This window comes from Erinaceus europaeus, chromosome 3 (genome assembly GCF_950295315.1).
Source record: "Erinaceus europaeus chromosome 3, mEriEur2.1, whole genome shotgun sequence".
Lineage (NCBI taxonomy): Eukaryota > Metazoa > Chordata > Mammalia > Eulipotyphla > Erinaceidae > Erinaceus > Erinaceus europaeus.
The window spans coordinates 120,428,330-120,449,979 of record NC_080164.1 but is presented as its reverse complement, the minus strand read 5'-3'; positions in this window follow the sequence as shown (position 1 = coordinate 120,449,979).

The window sequence follows — 21,650 nt, the reverse complement described above, 5'->3', positions numbered from 1 at the left end:
TTACAGGTTTTCATGATTATGGATAGAAGCTAAGATTACTAGAAACCGTCCCCCAGCATGGCTGACAGCTGTGGTCAGGAGGTTAAGTCGCCGGATCTGAAGCTAGAGGCCTGTGATCGAATCCCTGGAGTTGGATGTCTCTATTCTAAGGTAAGCCCAAACACGAGGGGGAAGAAGAGGCATTGAATTTATATTTAATATTTATAAATATTGGGAGTCAGGCGGTAACGCAGCGGGTTAAGCGCACGTGGCGCAAAACGCAAGGACCGGCGTAAGGATCCCAGTTCGAGCCCCGACTCCCCTGCGGAGTCGCTTCACAGGCGGTGAAGCAGGTCTGCTGCAGGTGTCTATCTTTCTCTTCCCCTCTCTGTCTTCCCCTCCTCTCTCCATTTCTCTCTGTCCTAGCCAACAACAATGATGACATCAATAACCACAACAATGTTAAACAACAAGGGCAACAAAAGGGAAAATAAATAAATATTAAAAAAATTATAAATATCCAGTTGTTAAGAGTATTCTTACCACAGACTGAGTCACTAGTACCTAGGTTATCAAAGGGAAGTACATAACCAAAGAGCTCATCAAAGAAATGAATCAGAAAACATCTTAGTCTTTAAAGTTTAACATATCCAATTAGAATCTAATATTTTTAAATGTACTAAAAAGAGAGAAAGGAGGCCAAGCTCAGTGAAATAATTATGTTGCAAGCATTAGTTGCATCCTACTTATAAGTGCTCATTTTCTCCCCCCTAATTCTAGAAGAGGGAGCATGTCTATAACACTTAGATATTGGGCCTTGTACTAGCACTGGCTGCATCAAGATCCTACGTCAGTCATTAACTGTTCACAAAAAGTTCCAAACCAAATAATGATATATATGGAATGGCAGGGCAAGGGCACAAACATTTGCTGACCACCTGTCCTAGTAAGGTGAAGGCCTTTAATTAAATAGGTTACTCTAAAATTTCTCTGAAATGTTTTAATCCCCAAGTAAGAATATATTTAAATGTACATACATACATACATGCATGTATACAGAACCATAGGCACACTAATGTATAGAGATTAATAACATACATTGGCCAGCTTAAACACTTTTTTCTCCAGTGTCACTCATTTCAAATATCGCTAGAAAAAGTAACTATAAACATTGTGGGGTGTGGCTGAAGGAGCAGGTGGCACACAGGAAACAGTGTTTACGTAACAGATGTCATGGATACGTATCACACCTGACAAGAAGAAACCAGAGCAGAATGTGAAGACAAGATGAAAAGAGTGGATGAAATTAATACTGTGGCACATGAGTGACCTATATACAGAATGACAAACAAATTCACAGATTCCAAGCTAGGAGATTTAAATTAAAAGCAATAATACTGAGAAAACAAAAATAATTAGCTTATATCGCAGATAGTAAAACTAAAGATAAATCATGACTATTTCTAGGTAGTTAACTGATGCTTCCCAAAGAGGTATTACCTGAATAGTTCAAAACAGAACCTACAACTGCTTTTTGTTCTAGATATTTTTTGAATGTAACCTGTTAATTGGTAACAAAAGTTATTTATTTGTAAAATGTACAGATACTCTTTTCAGAGAATAATAGTTATTATAACTTTGATCATGTTTTATATGCACATTATATACAAACTAATTTATGCTAATATGAACAATGTCTTACTAAATTTCATACATGTATATCCTTTTTGTTCGTTTATTTTGCCTCCCAGGTTCTTACTGGGGCTCCTGGAAGCCATTTTTCTCACCCACCCCCTTCTTTTTTTTCAGTTTTATTCCATAGGACAGAGAGAAACTGAGAGGGGAGGGGAGATAAAGAGGGAGAGAGAAAGACAGTCACCTGAAGACCTGCTTCACTACTCATGAAATTTCCCTGCTACAAGTGGAAATCAGGGGCTTGAATTAGAGTCCTTGTACTAGTCCATGCTCATAGCCTTGTGTATATCCTTTTTTTGTTTTTTTAGAATTTATTTATTTATTCATGAGAAAAAGAGGAGGACAGAAAGAACCAGACATCATTCTTGTACATGTGCTGCTGGGGATCGGACTTAGGACCTCATGGTTGAGGATCCAATGCTTTTATCCACTGCACCACCTTCCGAACCACTTATGCATATCCTTTAGAATTCATTTTCTAAAATCAGGAGCATGTGGAGGTGGAACATACTCTAATATTCTTAAAATTAAAATTGAAGCTCCTAACAGAGTGTTATGGGAGGAGTTAGAAACTCGGGAAGGGTCTTTTAAAAAATATTTATTTATTTATTCCCTTTTGTTGCCCTTGTTGTTTTTTATTGTTGTGGTTATTATTGATGTTGTTGTTGTTGGATAGGACAGAGAGAAATGGAGAGGGGAAGACAGAGAGGGGGAGAGAAGATAGACACCTGCAGACCTGCTTCCCTGCCTGTGAGGCGACTCCCCTGCAGGTGGGGAGCCTGAGGCTCTAACCCGCATCTTTAGGCCAGTCCCTGCACTTTGCTCCAGGTGCGGTTAATCCTCTGTGCAAAGAAGAGATTAATCACCAAAATCTACAGAGAGCTCAGCAAACTTAGAAACCAAAAAGCAAATGACCCCACCCAAAAATAGGCAGAGACTATGAACAAGACATTCACTTGTGAGGAGATTCAAAAGGCTCACAAACACATGAAAAATTGCTCCAGGTTGCTGACTGTCAGAGAAATGCAAATAAAGACAACATGGAGATACCACCTCACTCCTGTGAGAATGGCACACATCAAAAAGGACAGCAGCAACAAATGTTGGAGAGGCTATGGGGACAGAGGAACCTTCTGCACTGCTGGTGGGAATGTAAATTGGTCTAGCCTCTGTGGAAAGCAGTCTGGAAAACTCTCACAAGGCTAGACATGGACCTTCCATATGACCCAATAATTCCTCTCCTAGGGATATACCCCAAGGACTCCATAACACCCAACAAAAGAGAGATGTGTACACCTATGTTTATAGCAGCACAATTCATAAAAGCTAAAACCTGGAAGCAGCCCAGGTGCCCAACAACAGATGAGTGGCTGAGAAGGCTGTGGTATATATACACAATGGAATACTATACAACTATTAAGAACGATGAACCCACCTTCTCTGATGATCTTGGATAGAGCTAGAAGGAATTATGTTAAGTGAACTATGTCAGAAAAATAAAGGTGAATATGGGATGATCCCACTCATCAACAGAAGTTGAGAAAGAAGAACAGAAAGGGAAACTAAAAGCAGGATTTGACTAAGTCTGGAGTAGGGCACCAAAGTAAAAACCCTGGGGTGAGGGTGAGGATGAGGGTGGATGTTCGGCTTCCCGGGGCGGCAGCTGTGGGTGGTGGGTGGGTGAGATGGGATACAGTCTTTTGGTGGTGGGAACGGTGCTTATGTACACTCCTATTAATTTGTAGTCATATAAATCACAATTTAATTAATATGAGAGGGGAAAAATTAATTGTATGCCTCAAACTTTTAAAAGTACAGACTGAGTCTTTTTTATTAATAATTCTTTTAAAAAATTATTTATTTATTTATTTTCCTTTTTGTTGCCCTTGTTGTCTTTTTATTGTTGTTGTAGTTATTGTTGTTATTGTTATTGATGTGGTTTTGTTGGATAGGACAGAGAGAAATGGAGAGAGGAAGGGAAGACAGAGAGGGGGAGAGTAGATAGACACCTGCAGACCTGCTTCCCTGCCTGAGGCTCTAAGCAGCATCTTTAGGCCAGTCCCTGTGCTTTGCTCCAGGTGTGGTTAATCCTCTGTGCTAATGCTGGACTCCCCCTCCTTTTTTTTTTTAATCATTTGATTGGAGAGGTTTAATGGTTGACTTTATGGTTGTTGATTTGTGTATCTGTTTTTATATTTCTGCAAGTAGTCCCCTTACGGTATAGTTTAGGAAGCATAAATTTTGACTTAGACATTTATCTTATGTGCAGCTACCTCTCTTTGCTCTGGCACATGGCAAAAACTTCAAGAACAAATTTTCCACTTTAGTCTTTCTAAATCAGGATCTTTTAAAAATTAATATATTTCATTATTTGAGGTCCCCGTGTACACCCAAGCATGCTAGAAATGAAGAAGTGATTATCTTCCTTCACTTCCACTGAATACTGGTGAACGCTAAACAAATGTCTAAAAATGTACAATACCTAGTTAGGCGAATAATGTATTCATCTGAAGGTTTTATAAATTTTCTAACATATGATATTTACAGCACATCTTCTGTCTACCAAACATGGTACTATGCTCAAGAAAGCCCGTGCTGGGAGCTGGGCGGTAGTGTAGCGGGTTAAGCGCACTTGGCACAAAGTGCAAGGGCTGGAGTAAGATCCCGTTTCGAGCCCCTGCTATCTATCTGCAGGGGGGTGTCGCTTCACAGGCGGTGAAGCAGGTTTGCAGGTGCCTATCTTTCTCTCTCCCTCTCTGCCTTCCCCTCCTCTCTCGATTTCTCTCTGTCCTATCCAACAATAACAATAACAATAACAATAGTAACAACAAGGGCAACCAAAATGTGAAAAAAATGGCCTCCAGGACCAGTGGATTCGTAGTTCAGGCACAGAGCCCCAGCAATAACCCTGGAAGCAAAAAAAAAAAAAAAAAAAAAAAAATCCAGTGCTAAGCATAAACTTGGTCTTTCATGAAGCTGCAATTGTAGTGAACGTCAATATAAAAATGTAGTGTTTACTGTGTCCATTTATACTAGGGAGTTAGGGAGACTTCAGTTAGGAAGAAGAATAAATAAATGATTAACACTTTTGGAGACATAATGGGATAGACTAGAGATTTTCTTCACTTTCAAATTTCAAATGAAAATGAAGTTTTAGACAGAAATGTCAGGTGAGATCTAAGCAGGGAGACAAATTTAAACAAATTACTTTCGGTTATGATGGAGGAAGACATGCTAGTCTTTAAGGGAAATATGTATTTAGGAACAGGAATATACCTGCCTTGTGGTGGAAACCTGCTTCTGTATAAGAATTCAAAATTTAAACAAGATTATACCTTTTAAAAAAATGAAGAGAAGGCCCTGGAGATAGCACAGTGGGTTAAGGGCACATGGCGCAAGGACCAGCTTAAGGATCTGGGTTGCAGCCTCTGGCTCCCCACCTGCAGGGGGGTCACTTCTTGATAAAGAAGAAGGAAATACTTTATGATATACACCTTGCTTTGTATGCCTACCTTAAAGCCATGGTTTCCAAATATTGTAATTTTCCTGTCATCAAGTAATGGGAATCCACAGTATGATTTTAATGGGAACATAATTTATTAATTTCTATTGATATGTCAGAAATCCATAATGTATTAAGTGTATTGGATTTATATGTTTATTACTGTTGTAATAACATGTAATAATGTATCACCTGTCTTTACTTTCATTCTTCTGATCCAATGTACTTTAAAACAAATTATGATAAGAACATAAGGATAGTACTATTTTCACCCATTATTTCTCCTTTGGTATTCAATAATAGCAGCACTAATTTCTCATGGTTGTGAAAGTTATAAAAAGGCTGAAAGAAGTGTATCTACAGAAAGGTAAAAAAATGGTAATGTGTTTAGCTACCACAAAATGATATTTAAGTCATTTCCTTTTATATGTGAAATTAATTAAGCAAGCAAGATTAAAATTTGACACACTGAGATTTTTATTCCTTTTCCCTAATGTAGCTTAACTGAGAAAAAAAAGAATACTCATAATTTTTCTTTATTATCTTCTTTTATACTAAGAGTTTAGTTAATTATATCTAGTGTTCTGCACAAATATTCTTACCTTAGCAATGTGTTTATATACAGATCAGATATTTTAACACATCATATGAAACTCAGTCTCTGACAACTAAACTGGGCCCTTTGGAATATAACTAAAATATGCCTACTAGCTACCTACAAAACGTAGACATCCCCCCAACTCTTCATCTGCACTATTTCAGCCTTTAAGTTCATGATTAGTCAACCATTTATTCAGCTTTATATGTTAACTCTCTTTTCAGCCACCAGGTTCCAGATGCTACTGTGATGCCAACTGGACTTCCCTGGGCAGAGGACCCCACCAATGTGTCCTGGAGCCCAGCTTCCTCAGAGCCCCGCCCCACTAGGTAAAGAGAGAGAGGCAGGCTGGGAGTACAGATCGACCTGTCAACACTCATGTTCAGCAGGGAAGCAATTACAGAAGCCAGACCTTTCACCTTCTACACCCCATAATGACCCTGGGTCCATGCTCCCAGAGGGATATAGAATAGGAAAGCTTTGATAGGGTGTGGGGTATAGTACCCAGCATCTTGTATATAACTGTGCTATCGGTTGCTTCTGTTCTCCCTGGTCTAGGCTTTTGGGAGAGAACATATCAAAGACAGCCTATGTATTAAAAAGATTCAGTCTGTGTTTTAAGAAGTTCTAGACATATCATCAGTTTTTCGCCTCATATTAATTAAATAGTGGTTTATATAATGTTTACATTTTAATATGATTGTACATAAACACCACTCCCACCACCAAAAGACTGTGTCCCATCCCCACCACCCACCACCACCCCCCCCCCCATGCCAGGAAGCCCAATGGCCACCCTTCCCTTCACCGCAGTGTTTTTACATTGGTGCCCTGCTCTCGATTTAATCAGATCCTGCTTTTAGTTTCCTTTTCTGTTCTTCTTTCTCAACTTCTGTTGATGAGTGGGAACATCCCATACTCATCTTTATCTTTCTGACTTAGCTGACTTAACATAATTCCTTCCAAAGTTAACCCTATCACCAAATAATGTGATGATAACAATAACTATCCATTGTCTTCTTGAACCCTAAGACAGCAGGAAACTCACATTTCCACTATAGAGCCTATATTTCCCCCAGTCCTGGAACCTTAGGGTGGGGCCCACTTTTCTGCATGCTGCTCTCAATTCAAATCAAATAATATTGCATCCGCGGATCCCAACCTAATCAACACAACGAGTGCCACCCCGGCATGCTTCACTTCAGACTGTGACCAGAGACTTCAGGTGTGGAATGACAACCCTTCAGCTTTATCACTTGGGTGAGACCTTTCCTTTCATAGTATTCTCTAACTCCATTCCAGGTGTTCCACTCCCCAATAAAGTCCCCAAACCTAGATATAGTCCAGGTCCCCTGAGATAGAGCATAGGTTCACCCGTGCCCATAAAGTAGGGGAAAAATATATACCTGAAAGCAGAAGTACACAAGAGCATGCAGGGAATACCCCCAACACTTCATCTGCACTATTCCAGTCTTTAGGTCCATGATTGTTCAACAATTTGTTTGGCTTTGTATGCTAACTCTCTTTTCAGCCACCAGGTTCCGGATGCTGACCAGACTTCCCTGGACAGACGACCCCATCAATGTGTACTGGAGCACCACTTCCTCAGAGCCCCACCCTACTAGGGAAAGAGAGAGACAGACTAAGAGTATGGATCCACCAGTCAATGCCCGTGTTCAGCGGGGGAGCAATTACAGAAGCCAGACCTTCCATCCTCTGCAACCCACAACGACCCTGGATCCATACTCCCAGAGAGACAGAGAATGGGAAGGCTATCAGGGGAGGGGGTGGGATGTGGAGATCAGGTTATTGGAATTGTGCGGAATTTTACCCCTCTTATTCTATGGTTTTGTTAATGTCTCCTTTCTTAAATAAAAAATAAATAAAATTAAAAAAATAAAATAAAAAGAATAGGGAAGCTATCAGGGGAGGGGATAGGATGTGGAGTTCTGGTGGTGGGAATTGTGTAGAGTTGTATCCCTCTTATCCTATGGTTTTTGTCAGTGTTTCCTTTTTATAAATAAAAATTATATGAAATAAAAAAATAAAGAATTGAAAATGCAAGGTAAAAGCTTGCAAAGCATATATGTATGTGAGAAATCATTTCTCAGTGATGCCCCAAACCTGCTGTTACAGCTGGGTAGTGTTGGGGTCACTTTGGGGCCAGGACTGGGAGCCAGCATAAGCAGCAGCAAGTCTGACTTTCACTTTCTTTTTCCTGAGACTGAAGTAGCACAGTGGTCAGGGACATTGACTCTGAAGCCAAGCTGCATGGGTTCAAGTACCACAGGCAAGATTTGTGAAGCTACAGGCAGGGTGGCCAGGAAGTAGTTATGTTGTCATGAGTGGTTTAGAGGGGAAGAGAGGATTGAATCAGAAAAAAAAGGGGGGCAATTATGTGTAAATGTGGACGGATAGTCCTAGAGAAGCGCAAGGACTGGCATAAGGATCCAGGTTTGAGCTCCCAGCTCCCTACCTGCAGGGGAGTCACTTCACAAGCGGTGAAGCAGGTCTGTAGGTGTCTGTCTTTCTCTCCCCCTCTCTGTCTTCCCCTCCTCTCTCCATTTCACTCTGTCCTATCTAATAATGATGCCATCAATAACAATAATAACTACAACAACAATAAAAAACCAGGGCAACAAAAGGGAAATAAATAAATTTAAGAAAATCATTTTATTTTGAGGCTAATGGTTTACAGTACAGTTGCTGACAGTTGGATACAATTTCTAATCTTCCCATGATAGGTGTCTACAAAACACTCTCACCCTATAAAACTGGCCTATACACATATGTAGAAATGTTCCACTTCACTCATTAAAAAAATTAATTTAAAACCACATTGACACTCCACCTCACACCTGTGGGAATGCCATCCATCAGCAAAACAGGAAATGAACAGGTATTGATGAGGATGTGGAGAAAGAAGAATTCTGTTACACTGCTAGTGGGAGTGCTAACTGGGGCAGCCATGATGTAAAACACTATGGAGAATCCTTAAACATGCAAAAATGGAAATATCTTATGATTCAATAACACAACTCCTAGACATTTATCCAAAGAACATGAGCAACACTAATTTGAAAGGATTTATGCATCCCATGCTAAGAGCTGTATTATTCACATTAACCAAAAATATGGAAACAACCTAAATGACCATTGATAGATGACTGGATAAAGAGATAATGGAAAATATACTCAATGTAGTACTACTCAGCAATTAAAAAATAATATTCTGTTCTTAATAATATTCAGTACAAAATGGATGGAACTGAAGGGTGATTATGCTTAGTGAAGTAAGAAAGTAGACTATATGGAATGTAGAGAATTGACCATATGAACTTGAAAAAAATGAAAGGAAAAAAAAAAGTAACCAACCATCTTAAGGCCTTGAGAGAACTGTCTATAGTTGTTACCATGGCCAGGGGTGGGGTTGGGGGAGGGTGCACAGATTTTGGTAGTGTGGAACTATACTCCTGTTACCTTAAAACCTTGTCAATTACTAATATAAAAATAAAGAAAAAAACTCTCCCAACTTAGAACATGTTCCATCATCATGTACCAGGTCCCCAACAGACTCTCCACTTTTGCTATGATTTATTTGAATATGGTCTCTGATCTCAGCCAGGATTCAGGATGTCCATAGTTATCCCTGGATTGAAAAGAAAAAGAAGCATCCAATAGCACAGCTATATACAAGATACTGGGTACTGTACAGCAAACCCTAACAAAGGGACTTTTCAAAGTTAACCCAATTAACAAATAATGTGATAATAATATTAACTATCGATTGTCTTTTTGAACCCTAAGACAGCAGGAACCTCACATCTCCACTATAGAGCCCCTACTTCCCCCAGTCCTGGAACCCTTGGATAGGGCCCACTTTCCCGTATGCATCTCCCAATCCAAACCAAATAATATTGCATCCGCCGATCACAACCTAACCAAAGCAACGATTGCCACCTCAACATGCTTCACCTCAGACTGTATCCAGAGACTTCACGTGTGGAATGACAACCCTTCAGCTTCATTACTCAGGTGAGACCTTTCCTTTCATAGTACACTCTAATTTCATCTCAGGTAGTTCACTTTCTAACAAAGTCCCATAACCTAGATATACACCAGTTTCTGTGAGAGAGAGCTTATGTGCACACGTATCCATAAACTACTGCAAAATATATACCTGAAAGCAGAAGTACACTAGAGTTTGCAGTGAGTACCTCCCTAACACTTCCTCTCCACTATTCCAAGCTTGGGATCCATGATTGCTCAACAAATTGTTTGGCTTCATATGTTAACTCTCTTTTCAATCACCAGGTTCCAGATGCCACCAGGATGCTGGCTAGGCCTCCCTGGATTGAAGACCCCACCAATGTGTCCTGGAGCTCAGCTTCCCCAGAGATACACCTTACTAGGGAAAGAGAGAGGCAGACTGGGAGTATGGACCGACCAGTCAATGCCCATGTTCAGCGGGGAAGCAATTACAGAAGCCAGACCTTCTATCTTCTGCAACCCTCAACGACCCTGCGCCCATGCTCCCAGAGGGCTAGAGAATGGGAAAGCTACCATGGGAGGGGATGGGTTATGGGGATTGGGTGGTGGGAATTGTGTGGAGTTGTACCCCTCCTACCTTATGTTTTTGTTCACTAATCCTTTCTTAAATAAAAAATTAAAAAAAAAAAAAAGAAATGACACACTTGGCTTTAAAGAAAAAAAAAGAAAAGAAAAAGAAATGCTTCTGGACAGCATTTGGGGTATAAAAATAGTAATAATAACAAAAACATATATATATATGGAGTGGGGGGCACTCACAATGAGATTTTTCTTTGTGTAGCTCTCTATGTCTGTTTATTATGTGCTCATATAACTATGTCAAATATAAACATCTCAAGTGTTTACATAAGTATCTCTAGGGCATACATCAATGAACAACCTCTCTCCTACTATGTAACCCATTCTATATCAGACCTGTTTTCTCCAATTCCAGTGATTATATCAGATTCTGTGTTTACTCCAATTTCTGACTTTAAAACAAAGATAAAACTACAGTTCCGGGCAATCAGATAAGGCCTCATTTATCTCCAAACATCTTTTCATTGCTATCTGTGTTTACCCTGATAATAGGCAAACATTCCTGCAGTCTGGAGACAGAGCCACAGAGAAACCAAAGAATTTATGACATGTGTGGTTCTTATACATAACTGCTGGTAATTAGAGGCATGGGTCATGTACCCACAAATAACAGGCATTATGAATCACAGGGTTCTAACTTTCTCCTCTTTTCCCACTGACAAACCAGTAATTCTCACATCTATATGTCTAATGGAGTTTCTTTCATGGACAATTGCTTCATTTTTCCTAAATTATTCGTCTCCATAATTTTTGAATTCATAGAATGTATTCACTGTATGCTCTAGTCCTAATATTCTCTCTTCTATGTTATTCATTCTACTTCCTAGCCTCAATAGTTGAGTCTCATACACATTCAAAGTGTCCATTATGACTTGTGACTCTGTTTGGAGTTTCTCTTTCACATTTCACATGTTGGTTTGGTTTGTCTTCTAGAAGACTATTTCATGCTTTCTTTTCTGTTTCAAAACTCCAAGGTTACATCTTATTTCATAATAAAGTTAATTAATAATTAATTTTCAGAAATTGTTGTTAACCAAGCTGTGTGCTTCTAGCCCCTCATACTAAATCTTTTCATCATTTTTCTTTGCATTATGTCCATTTTGTTACATATTGCCAACCCTTATAGAACTGCACTCTCTCTTTCAAATTTCAGCTTTAAAATTTACTAGAGAATAATAACACTTCTTTTTATAACAAGTAACTTACACTTTTCTAATATCTTTATAATATTCATAAGAAATAAGGTTTATTATTATGTTGGAGATGTAACAAAGTACTTCTTTATCTGAATATTCAAATATATTAAGTTTCATTTAATAATAATGTAATGAATTTGCAGAATATTTTCATATATTGGAAACTAGTAAGACAGTGTCCTCTATGAAAACATATTTAGCATCCCTTTTATTTGACGATAATCAAAGCAAAGTGTGCAAATAAACACTTTTCTTTGATTTCATATTAATGGGAAAGATAGTCAATAGAGGGTGACTTGACAATTAAAAAAGATGATATTGTGTCCTTAAGGACAAAATGGAAGAATGTAGAGATGGTTATGTTTAATGAAATAAGTAAGAAACTGAAAGAAAGTTACTGGATAGTTTCACTCATCTGTGTAATAAAGAGAACTGAGATACATGAACTTGAAAAAAATAATATAACCAGGAGCCAGGTAGTGGTGCAGTGGGTTAAGCGCACATGGTAGAAGGCGCATGGACCAGCATCAGGATCCTGGTTAGAGCTCCTGGTTCCCCACCTGCAGAGAGTTTGCTTCACAGGCAGTGAAGCAGGTCTGCAGTTGTCTGTCTTTCTCTACCCCTCTCTGTCTTCCCCTCTCTCTCAATTTCTCTCTATCCTATCCAACAATAAAGACAGCAATAACAACAATAATGACGATAAACAAGGGCAACAAATGGGGAAAAATTTTTAAAAATAATAAAATAACCAATTTGTGTTTAAGATCTTGGGAGAACTGTGGTGGCTATCTTTTGGAGTGGGAAGTAGGGCACATATTAATTTATAGGGAAAAATCTCATAGAAAAAGAGTAATTTAAGCCAATAATAATATCCTGGAAGTTGGATTAATTCATATTAAATCACTTAGCTTCTCTATATTTGTTAGAAATGATTTGACATCTACTTATTTTTTATTGTTTTTATTCTATTTAACTTAACTTGTTTTATCATTTTATTACAGATTGAATAGTGACTTATAAAATTATATGATAATAGAAGTATAGCTTCATAACACTTCATACCACCTGCTTAACCTCCCCTAGAGTTTAAATACTAATATATCTAGATGTAATTAATGGCTGTAACAATTGGGAGAAAATGTAAGTTTGTGAGACAAAGAGAGGACTGCAAAAACTGGAAAGGGGAAAGAAATTAGTTCACTCAATTATGACCATTTTGGTCAATGTCAGACCACCTCATCATCTGTGGTCCTAGTCAGGCAATCTTTGGATTCACCCATATATACTATTGGCATGACCTCTAAGGGATCCCTTTGATCATTTCCATTGGGAGTGTCTTTATTAAGCAATTTTGGGGGACTTGTTAGCATGGTGCCCTCACTAGAAACTGCTAAGGACTGTCCCATTGTCTGAAGGGAGGCTAGGCTGTCACTTGAGGAAAACTGGTCCTGTAATGTGTGCAGCCTAGAATGTTTACAGAGGTAACCATGGACAATGAGCTTGGCCTGATAGTCACCTAGAAATTATATAGGCTCCTATGCTAAATATTAGCATCCCTTTTATTTGAAGATAATTAAAACAAAGTATTCAAATAAACACTTTGATTTGACCATATTATATATGGTCCTGAGTCATATTTTATGTAGTTAATATTTAATTATATATATGTTTTCAGGTATGGGTGCCACTCTCTGTTCTAACTCAGCTCTCAAGTTCCATTCCCCACTCTGACACCATGCTCCCAGATATTTCTAGTCCACTTTCATGTCAAGCTTAACCAAACATCATTAAAGTCATGGTCTCTGAGGATCATACCTAGAATATACAATCTAGCTTCTTTACAATCTAGCATTCTTATTCTCATTAGCTCTAATCCTACTTTTTAGTCTTTATTTACTGAACATTTTGTTGTGCTTTATATCTCACTGCCTGTAGCCACCAAGTTCCATATGCTACTATGATCCCATCCTGGTCTCCATGGGCAGAAGACTTCACTAATGTGTCCCTGACTTTCACCTTTCCAGAGCCCTAACCCAATAGAGAAAAATATAGACTGGGAGTATGGCCACCTGGCCAAAATCATGTCCAGTAGAGTATTAGTCACAGAAACAAGACTTCCTTCCTTCTGCACCTCTGCAAAATTTTTGGTCCAAACTCCAAAAGGGAGAAGTATTAGGATACTATGACCAGAGGGTTCTGAACTTCAGTTCCACTGGAACCCAGGACTTCTGTGTCAAAGTATTTTTGTTTTTGCTGCATCAGTGAGAAGGAAGAGGATTTGGAAACCACCTCAGTAAGTCAGGTCCTATTTCCCTGATTACCTGAGAGGAAAGAGAAAAGTGCAGCACAGCTGGAAGTTGTAATAGGTATAGATATGGCTTAGAAATAAAATAAAAGAAGGGTCTTAGAAGTAAACAAAAATGGGCATCAGCTTCCACAAGATAAAACCATCTGCCTGAATGGTCCATGTGCCTCTCTGGTGCATGCCTTTTTATTTTCCATGGTTTGAATTTTAAAATATTTGAAAAATTTTTAAATAGAAAAAAAAAACCCTGGAAGAATACTTAGAGTAAGAGGGGATAAAAATCTTTAACAATGGAATAAAAATCACTCATTTGAGTCTTATTAATACAAAACAAGTCTGAGACATATACTTAAGGTATTGCTCAGCAGTTAAAAAAATACGCTATATTATATTGTGTCCTTTTGGGGACAAAATGAATGGAACTGGCAGTGATTATGTAACTTTATTTAATAATACACAAGCCAAAATGGGGCATAGTGTCCCTTGTGTTAGCAAATTTCTCACCAGGCAAAAGAAAATAGTAGGTTGGCATCATATATATATATCATATATATATATATTATATATATATATAATCAACCCATATGTGTGACTTTGAGAGAAATATGTTGATTACTACTGGAGGTGGGTAAGTAGGACAGAATTTTGATGATGGGAGTGGTGTAGAATTACACCATTATTATCTTACAATTTTAAAATTCACTAATAGAAATGTGATCAGAATAATTATAGTGCTAATAAAAATTGATGAAAACTTTTTTTTACTTATCTACTTATACTTTCTCAATATATGTTTTTTATTGTCAATATAATTTGGAAAATTTTTCTACTAATTTTTAATATTTTCTCTAAACACAATGAAATCATTTTGATGTTATCATAGCTACATGAAATGAAACCATGTTTTGTGTATAAACAAATATTTTCTTATCACTATAAGATAATATGTCATTATTTTCATTTTATTTATTTATTTTCCCTTTTGTTGCCCTTGCTGCTTTTTCACTGTTGTAGTAGTTATCATTGTTGTTATTGATGTCATCATTAGACAGGACAGAGAGAAATGGAGAGACGAAGGGAAGACAGAGAGGGGGAGAGAAAGACAGACACCTGCAGACCTGCTTCACCGCCTGTGAAGCAACTCCCCCGCAGTGGAGGGAAGGGAAGGAAAGGGAAGGGAAGGGAAGGAAAGGGAAGGGAAGGGAAGGGAAGGGAAGGGAAGGGAAGGGAAGGGAAGGGAAGGGAAGGGAAGGGAAGGGAAGGGAAGGGAAGGGAAGGGAAGGGAAGGGAGAGAGAGGAGAGGGAGACAGGGAGAGAGAGAGGGAGAGGGAGAGGGAGAGGGAGAGGGAGAGGGAGAGGGAGAGGGAGAGGGAGAGGGAGAGGGAGAGGGAGAGGGAGAGGGAGAGGGAGAGGGAGAGGGAGAGGGAGAGGGAGAGGGAGATGGAGGTGGGGGGAGAAAGACATAAAGAGAAAGACTAACCAGAACACTGCTCAGTTCTGGCTATTGTGGTGCTGGGGATTGAACCTGGGACCTCAGAGCCTCAAGCATGAAAATATTTTGTATAACTCTCCATATTCTCTAGGTTTTTTTGTTTGTTTTGTTGTTACTGTTTTGTTTTTAACTTCTTGGATACTTGCTAAGTAAAAGTGAGTGGCAAAAGTAGAGGTCATGAGTCTATTTCTATTATTTTTTCACAGAGTAATTCAGAGTAATATAAACTATGTGTTTATGAATACTTCAATAAATAGTTATTCTTTAAATTAAAATTGGAAAATTATGGCAGTTATCCTGTTTTGCTCATAATGAAATTGTTCTGAATTTTTCATAAGAGAGCTCATCAATTCTTTACTCATTATATTCTATATTACTTCTTATTCAAATTATTTACAATATTACATTTATGTAGTTCACAGGTTTTTAGACTTTAATGTGTATAGGAAACATTTAACAATAGAAAGAGTTAATTGACAACTCAAGTAAATTAAAATGAGATAGAGAAATATCAATGGAAGTTTCTTCCCATGGTTTTATTGTTATCTAAACCAAATGAAGTGAAAAGAAAAATATGTAATTAATGAAAATGGATGATAATTTCAACTTCTAGTTGCCAGGAAATTATCAATGTAATTTTGATGTCTTCATCTACATTTCTCTATTTAACAGGAGATTGATTGCAAATATGTGGTGCCCCCAAGTGGTAGCTGACAATGTAAGTTTGGTATGATGAATCTGAATCGTTAGGAATTTTATAATTTCACTGTTGGAGTAAAAATGAACTTATGTAGGGGTCAGGCAGTGGCGCATCTGTTTAAGCATACACATTACAGTGTGCAAGGACCTCTGCTCAAACCCCTGCCCCTACCTGCAGGGGGAAACCTTAATGAGTGGTGAAGCAGGGTTGCAGATGTCTCTCTGTTTCTCTCCTTCTTTATCTCCTCCTCCCCTCTAAGTTTCTCTCTTCTCTATCCAATAATATATAAAAAACTAAAAAACATAAAAAAGTAAAAAGTGAACTTACATATACAGGTATCCTAACATATAGTAGCCATCATGTACTTATATAAATATACAACATAACATATGGATGCATGATACAAAAGGAATTATATGTTCATGCATTTGTACATAGGTACACAAAACTTATGAACACAGAGAATATAATACAAGAGAGTTCATGATTATTCTCTATTGATAACTTACTAAGAAATACCTTTTGGGGTTCAAGTCACTGCTATTTTTAGGTTAAATATCCATATAATAACATTAATAGATTAAATATATTTTATCAATAACTTATAAGGTTCATAGTCATGTTATTCAATATATCTTAAAACAATATGGATTATTGTTTATTATTAGTCACAAACATTTATAAAATTATACCCATTTCAACTTAATTACTATTGAAAATGATCTAATAAAAATGAAATAAAATAAAATTGGGTTTTAGAATAAATCTGGAAAGAGTCTTGTCTCACCAACAAAATTTTACTCCCTGCTTCCATGAAAAATAATGAAAATAACAATAAAAAACAAGGTATCATTCTCCTAACATCTGATATTAATATGCTTTAGGAAAGCATTCAGATTTGTAATTTATTAAAAGAGAAAAATATACAGTCTTTAGAAATTTGTTTTTTTCAAAATTGTTTAGTTAGGAGTCTAAATTCAAATTGTAGAAAAACTGAACTAGACATTTTTATAGAGAGACTTAATGCAAGTGATATACAACACACCGAGAAAGATATTACTTCTTCATGACAACATGGATAGAATTTAAGATGATTATGCTAAGCATGGTAAGTCAGAATGTAAAAGATCATTACCAGATGGTTTCTCTTACATGTGGAATATAAATAACTAAAGTGAATGAACTGTTTTGCAAATGAACTGAAGCAAAGCACACAACAAAAATAATCTTTGGCTATGAAAAATATGATAGTGACATGAGGGAATGGAGAAAGGGATAGGAGGAACGAGTAAAACGGTTGATTTTAATAGTGTGATAGCACTGAAATTTGGTGGTGGGTACTGTAAGTCTTATTTACTTACAGAGATGTGAAGCTATAGTCCCAACATTTTATAGCATTATAAACCAATGGTAATATACATTTTGAAAAAAAAAAAACTCTCTTGTGGTCCAGGAGGTGGCGCAGTGGATAAAGCATCAGACTCTGAAGCATGAGGTCCTGAGTTCAATCCCTGGCAGCACATGTACCAGAGTAATGTCTGCTTCTTTCTCTCTCTCTCTCTCTCTTTCTCTCCTTCTCTCTTCATGAATAAATAAAAAATAAAAAAATCTTTAAAAAAAAACTCATTTTTACATCTTTGAAAAGTTATTTTTAGAAGAGTGGTGTGTGTGTGTGTGTGTGTGTGTGTGTGTGTGTGTGTGTGTGTTAGACCCTTTATCAGGAATTCTGTTTTCTTATTTTAATCAAGAATAGATGTTGAGCTTCAATAGATGCTAAAATAATACATGAGCACATTTTACACTAGGACTTATTACTAAATGCAGCTTATTTAGAACTCTATGAAAAAAGCTAAATTGTTTTTTTTCTTCAAAATGGTTGCATAAAGGAAGATAATTTTCATTTGTAAGGTTGTTGAATAATAAGAGTGCAGTGTTCAAACACTTGTTTAGCTAACTTAGTACACTGAAAAAATATAAGTTAATTAAAGTTAATAACTTTTTCAGAGCTGTTTTTCCCTTATATATCTCTCTCTTCTATTTTTTTTTCAGATATGCGGTTTGTACATTCAGTTTTACCACTCTAAGGCAACTTTTTCATTCAGATAGAGAGGGGACAGATATCTTAATATCAGAATTTCCTTAGTTCCACATCATTGCCATGTAGTGTTGGAATATGAACCTGGAACACATGCATGGCAAAACACACATCCTTTGCAGATCATATGATCGTATACATAGAAAAACCTAAAGAATACAGCAGGAAGTTGCTGGAAATTATCAGGCAATATAGAAAGGTGTCAGGCTACAAAATTAACCTACAAATGTTGGTGGCAACCACTGGTCACTTTCATCAGGAACATCATCATAAGCCCTCTTTCAGACCTCCCCAGGACCTTGCCTTCACCATAAAGCAGTGATGGTAGGGACTGCCCCAACTTCCGTAACGACACTGTGACATACTGCCCTGACACCCGAAGATGACCGGTGCTGAAATGAGTGCAGCCTGCAATGTTCTCACCTATGACTATAAGTTGTGAGCTCCGTCCAATAGGATTTTAGAGGTTACACAGGTTCTGTTGTTAAATATATAGACTGCCTTGGATTGGGTTGATGGGCTTAAATAGTCAATTTTATTCATAGAATTTTTTCAAGAATGGGAGCTATTCTCTGCCCTAATTCACCTTTCTAGCCCTTTCCTCTACTCGGACAGTTTTTCAGACAATATATATATATTTAAATTTATCTTCCCTTTTGTTGCCCTTGTTTTTCATTGTTGTTGTAGTTATTGTTGTTGTTATTGATGTTGTCCTTGTTAGATAGGACAGAGAGAAATGGAGAGAGGAGGGGAAGACAGAGAGGAGGAGAGAAAGACAGGCACCTGCAGACCTGCTTCACCACCTGTGAAGTGACTCCCTGCAGGTGGGTAGCCTGGGGTTCAAAACGGGACCCTTACGCTGGTCCTTGCACTTTGCACCACGTGCACTTAACCCAGTGCACTATAGTCTGACTCCCTCAGAAAATATTTTTATTCAACGTCATATTAGCTATCAAACTTAAATAAAAACTACCACAGTCATGGGTTCCTAGAAACATGGCTAAAATGGACTTCCTAGCTTCCTTCTAGCCCAGTATCCCTAATCTCATCTGCTTTGTTTCAACATTTTGGTTCGTGTTCATTAACCACTTCTTAAAATTTTTTATTTATAAAAAAGAAACATTAACAAAACCATAAGATAACTTTGCACAATTCCCACCACCAAAACTGTATCCCATGACCTCCCTTGATAGTTTTCCTATTCTTTAACCCTCTGGGAGTATGGACCGAAGGTCATTGTGGGATGCAGAAGGTTGAAGGTCTGGCTTCTGTAATTTAACTCTATGAAAAACAAGCTAAATTGTTTTTTTTTCTTCAAAATGGTTGCATAAAGGAAGATAATTTTCATTTGTAAGGATGTTGAATAATAACAGTGCAGTTTTCAAACACTTGTTAACCTAACTTAGTACACTGAAAAAATGTAAGTTGATTAAAGTTAATAACTTTTTCAGAGCTGTTTTTCCTTCATATCTCTCTCTTTCCTTCTATTTTTTTTCAGAGATGAGGTTTGTACATTTATTTTTACTACTCTAAGGCAACTTTTCAATGTTAGAATTTTAATGTTAGAATTTCCTTAGTTCCACATCATTGCCATGTAGTGTTGGAATATGAACCTGGAACACATGCATGGCAAAACACACATCCTTTGCAGATGATATGATTGTATACATAGAAAAACTTAAAGCATACAGCAGGAAGTTGCTGTAAATTATCAGGCTGAACATGGGCGTTGACAAGTCAATCCATACTCCCAGCCTGCCTCTCTCTTTCTCTAGTGGGGAAGGGCTCTGGGGAAGCAGAGCTCCAGGACACATTGGTGGGGTTGTCTGTATAGGGAAGTCTGGTCAGCATCATGCTAGCATCTCAAACCTGGTTGTTGAAAATAGAGTTAACAGGGAGTCGGGCTGTAGCACAACGGGTTAGGCGCAGGTGGCACAAAGCACAAGGACCGGCATAAGGATCCCGGTTTGAACCCCGGCTCCCCACCTGCAGGGGAGTCGCTTCACAGGCAGTGAAGCAGGTCTGCAGGTGTCTATCTTTCTCTCCTCCTCTCTGTCTTCCCCTCCTCTCTCCATTTCTCTCTGTCCTATCCAACAACGACAACAACAATAATAACTACAACAATAAAACAACAAGGGCAACAAAAGGGAATAAATAAAATAAATATTAAAAAAAATTTTAAAAAAAGATTTGGTAACCCAGTATCAATCACAAATTAAAAAAATTACATATATATATATATATATATATATATATATATATATATATATATAAAAAAGAAAATAGAGTTAACATACAAAACCAAACAAATTGTTCACCAGTCATGGACCTAAGGGCTGGAATAGTACAGATGAAGAGTTTGGGGGGTCCTCCATTTTGTATATAGCTAGTAGTAATATTTTAGTTAAATTCCAAAGGGCATGTGGCTATACTAGTTTATGTTTTTTCTTCCCTTTTTCTTTTTGCCCCCTAGCCTGAAATCTGATATGCCAGTGGATCAAAGTTATTGTCTGGGGAGATGATGTCATGGCTGGAAAAAGGATCAGAAAGCTGAATCAGGGAAGAGAGCATCTCCTTAATATGGGAAAGGGGTATAAATATTGTTGACTGTAAACATCACTGATCTGATGTGATCTGGGCCCCATAATTACCTTAGGATCCTGTGTGACGTCTGCATCCCTGTAGATCTGAGTTCACATTCTGTGGTCATGAGTAGGAACATTCCAAGCTACCCCAATATCAACCCATCATCCTCAGGTGTAGTATAGAGTATGTTGTCCAGCCTCCCTTTGGAGGATGGAATATTCTCTACCATTGTTGATCCAAGTTGAAAGCAAGGTCCTATGGTGGCCCACAAAGGGGTCTGTTTTGTTGTTCCTGATAGAAATGACTGGTAACAATGGAGAGAGGGATTTATTTGAGGTCTAGGCTCATCAAGTCTGTTTGGAAATCTCATAACTCCTCGATTAGGGCCCCAGATGATGGAATGGCCTGATAGTGACTAAAGAGTCATCATTAAAGTATACCAGTCTTGCCCTTATTCAGCATTTGCAGTCCTTGATTTTGTAAGGTTAGCTTTAGAGTGAGTGAGAGAACTGTAATAGGAAGTATGTGAGGAGGGTATCTAAGTCAAAGTAGACACTATTCATTATGAACTTGATACTGACTCACTACAGACTATTGTGTATTTTTGCTTTCAGGTATATATTTTGCTCTAATTTATGGAGACATGTGAACATATACTCTATCTTATAGGACCTGGTATATATCTAGGTTTTATTGTTTTGTTAGGAAGTGAACCTCCTGGAATGGAATTAGAGAATACTGTTGAAGAAAAGGTCTTACCCGAGTAATGAGGGTGAAGAGTTGGCATTCCATGCCTGACGTCTCTAGACAGAGTCTGAAGTGAAGTATGCTGAGATGGTACTCATTGCATTGATTAAGTTGGGATCGGTGATG